The sequence below is a fragment of the Mandrillus leucophaeus genome, unplaced genomic scaffold (genome assembly GCF_000951045.1).
Source record: "Mandrillus leucophaeus isolate KB7577 unplaced genomic scaffold, Mleu.le_1.0 Scaffold202, whole genome shotgun sequence".
Classification (NCBI taxonomy): Eukaryota; Metazoa; Chordata; class Mammalia; order Primates; family Cercopithecidae; genus Mandrillus; species Mandrillus leucophaeus.
Window position 1 is genome coordinate 4,698,631 of NW_012102055.1, and position 3,938 is coordinate 4,702,568.

The 3,938-nt window shown below is 43.5% G+C and overlaps 1 protein-coding gene across 1 annotated transcript in view; it reads left to right on the forward strand.

The window, feature by feature from the left end:
* Positions 1 to 3,938, forward strand: part of RIN2 (Ras and Rab interactor 2) — a 258,782-nt gene that overhangs the window by 104,048 nt on the left and 150,796 nt on the right. The window lies entirely within an intron of this gene.

Here is a 3,938-nt window from a genome sequence, read left to right on the forward strand (position 1 = left end):
CCTCTTTTGCTCAACATAATGTTTTGGGGAAATTCATCCATGTTGCTTCATATATCAGTAATTTGTTCCTCTTTGTTCCTGGGTACTTATCCATAGTATGAACAATACAATGGATCCATTGTATTACTTTCATGTTGATGGATATTTAAATTGTTTCTAGTCTGGACTATAATGAATAAAGCTGCAATGAACATTTCTGTACATGTATCATTTTGTGGACATATACACTCATTTATTCTGGATGTATAACTAAGAGTGGAATTACTGGATTATAGAGTAAGCATAGATATTAGTAAATTATTCCAGCTTTTCAAGGTAGTTGGACCAATTTTTATTCCCACCAGCACCATATGAGAATTCTAGTTGCTAACACTTGGTATGATCAGTCTTTTAAATTTTTCTTATTCCAGAGGGTGCATGGGGGTATCTCAATGTGGCTTTAATTTGGATTTTCCTCCCTGGATAGGGTGGTGCACACCTGTAATCCCAGCTACTGGGGAGGCTGAGGTAGGAGAATCACTTGAACCAGGGAATCGGAAGTGGTAGTGAGCTGAGATTGCACCACTGCACTTCAGCCTGGCGACAGAGCAAGACTCCATCTCAAAAAAAAAAAAAAAAAAAAAAAGAAAGAAAATAAAAGAGTGGGATCTCTTCTGGAAGATCTGACTAAAAGAAAAAAAGAAAAAAAGCCAGAGATGTACATCTGCTCTTATCAGTCAGTGACAATCCTCTTCCCAGTTAAGAATGAAACCATTTTTTTTTTCACAGTACAGAGCAGTTGTTTATTTAAATACTTGAAAAGGTTGATGATGGAAAAAATAGGTTTATCATGCGTTTATGTGCATTAAATTTATTTTATCATTTAAAAAATTACTGCCTCTAGGTTATCCTAGCCTGACATAGAACACTTGTGACACTTGCAGTTACTGTAATATACTATAATAGACACAGCCGTGATAGAATGATTTCCATTTGGGAGGAAATTCAACAGTAGTAAGGGTGACTCTTCATTTAAACTAAAAACATTTTACTAATTCTCTACCATCAGTCGGCCATTTAGTTGTCCACACTCATCCGGCTTTCCTCAAGTCTCTGTAGCTCCTGTCTTACTCTATATCCATTCTGTACAATGGTCACTACCTTTGGGAGAATTGCACTGAGACAAAATTCAAGCTATTGGCTATTTGGAGAGTAGTAAGGGGATAGAATTCACTGGATATCAAAAGCCTAAACTGTATTAAAGTTGTATAGACTTAAACCACCAGATTTTGCAAATTAAAAAGAAAAAAATTCTGGCTCCCTATGAGCTCATCCTGTCTGCAGAATGAATAAACAGGTTTTACTATTTTGCCATTCGAATATAGACAGACAGAAAAGTATGACTTTTCCTTCTGGACCTCAGTGCTGACCAGCTATCAAGGCACTTGCTCGGGCCTGCTCAGACAGAAATGAGAAAGTGTGGAAACCGGGGCCGAGGTTAGAGAACAGGATGGCCATGGGCACAGCCTCCCAAGGTCAGGGCATGAAAATGAGAGACCCAGCAGGGTCCTAGTAGCTGAGAGAGCATCCTTCTACTCCGACTCTGCTCCCGCTCGGCAGAGAAGTTGCAGAGAGAGAGCTTCCAGAAGTGGAAACATTTTTAAATAAGTCTTTTAACTTTTTGCCTGTGGATACAGCTGCGTTGACACAAAGCCACGTTTGAGGCATGGTGTCTCGGAAGCCTGGCACCACGGACTGTTTTTCTACTGGGACCCATAATTGCTGCCTTTTAAGAGGGGTCCTGTGTTCAGTTTTATCAATGTGGTGCTTGAACCGGACTTTCAGCTGACCTCCAAAAGGAAATAGTTTTAAAAGGAAGAATTTTAAGTCTGCCAAGAGCCAGATAATGGCATCGCACAGAGAAAAGCCAGGGTTTTGTGGTTTGTATATTAAAATACAAGTCTCTTAATGCCTCAAAACAGCAGCCTCCAGAAAATGGGAAGTTTAATAGATGAGGCTAGAAAAAGCAGTTTTCAAGATCGAGACTTTCCCTCTTTGTTCCTTGTGATTTACCAGAAAGGAACAAGTTCCTTTCTCCTGAACCTCCTCCTACGTCTATTTTTGATTATATACAAGTGACTGTTCTCATTAAAGTAAATCTCAAAGTGCTCTGAAAATGTCCATGCTGGGCTGCCGGCCTCACGCCTGAGGAGCTTTTGGCCTGGACACTCTGCAAAAATGTGTCCTGAGGACAAAGGCCATTAACATTTGGTTAATCCAACATCATAAATTACTTTTCCCATGAATTACCATTAACAGACCTCCCTCCATACTTTTTCTGAGTGCTGTCTTGCCGTTTTTAACCTCCCTTGCATTTCCACCCTTTTGCCCAACACAGAATCACATGAGAGCCCCTGGAGGACACGGGGGAGGGGTGGGTTCAGCTGTTGTCCTAACACAGTCTGCGGCTTCTCCGTGAAGGCTGTTGTTTTCCCTGAGAGTAATCATCTGTCAGGAGAAATGCTGTGTATACCATCATCAGAGTAGACTCTGGCTGGACTCTAGACAACGCACAGAAGCACCAGCCATGGTCCTCACAAACCACTTGACCACTATTGGCTTCTTACCTTCTGTTTGCAGCAGTCACTGCAATAGGTTGGGCCAGGGGATAGCAGAGGAGGTTTGGGGACCCCTGAATTCAACTGGAATGCCACCTACACTTGTATCATCCAACACATGCCCCCGGTGCAGTATATTTGGTTTTAAAATTTGTTTTAAAGAGATGCACGTTGTGGTTAGAAATGGCAGACCAAGCCGGGTGCGGTGGCTCATGCCTGTAATCCCAGCACTTTGGAAGGCCAAGGCCGGTGGATCATTTGGGGTCAGGAGTTCAAGACCAGCCCGACCAACATGGTGAAACCCCGTTTCCCAAAAATACAAACAAAAACCAAAAAATTAGCCGAGAATGTTGGCACATGCCTGTAATTTCAGCTACTCAGGAGGCTGAGGCAGGAGAATCGCTTGAACCTGGGATGCAGAGATTGCAGTAAGCCAAAATCGCACCACTGCACTCTAGCCTGGGCAACAAGAGCAAGACTCTGTCCAAAAAAAAAAAAAAAAAAAGAGAGGAAAGAAAAGAAAAGAAGAAAGAAAGAAATAGCAAATTTGCCTAACCTGCAGTCTGACACTGATCTGCAGACATGCTGGGTGCTGGGAACTGGGGTGATGGAGAGGGGCCAGTGGCAAAGAGAAAACCTTGGGGCAGGTGAGATGATGCAGCGGGAATAGGCCCCAGTGGTGATGTGGATGTGACGCTAGGCATAGAGGACCCAATCAATAAGAAAGGAAGGAATTTGCAGTGTCAGGGGTTCCAGACGCAAGTGAATCTTGAAGCCAAGTACAGATGAAGGAAATTGGGAAAAGTTTGCAGCCACTGGGTAGGCCAACCCAGGTGCCAGGGACAAAGAACCTTGGTCTTGGGGCTGGGCATGATGGCTCAAGCGTATAATCCCAGCACTTAAGGAGGCTGAGGCAGGAAGATTGCTTGAGGCCAGAAGTTCTTGAGACCAGCCTGCACAACACAGCGATACCCCATCTCTACAAAAATAAAAAATTTGCTGGACTTGGTGGTGCATGCCTGTGGTCCCAGCTACTCAGAGGCTAAGGTGGGAGGATCGCTTAAGCGCAGGGGGTCGAGACTGCAGTGACTTACGATTGTGCTACTATACTCCAACCTGGGCAATAGAGCAAGACCCTGTCTCAAAAAACAAAACAAAACAAAACCTTGGGCTCCCAAGAGCTCTAGGGTGGAGTGACCACACATGGTGGTCGGCACTGTGGCAGCTGCCATGAGACTGGCTGAAAAGAGGTATTAGTTAGCTATAGTGCCAGTAGAACTACCTAACAAGGCACCCCCAAACTCAGAGGTATACAACAATAAGCACTTCTTTTTTTTTTTT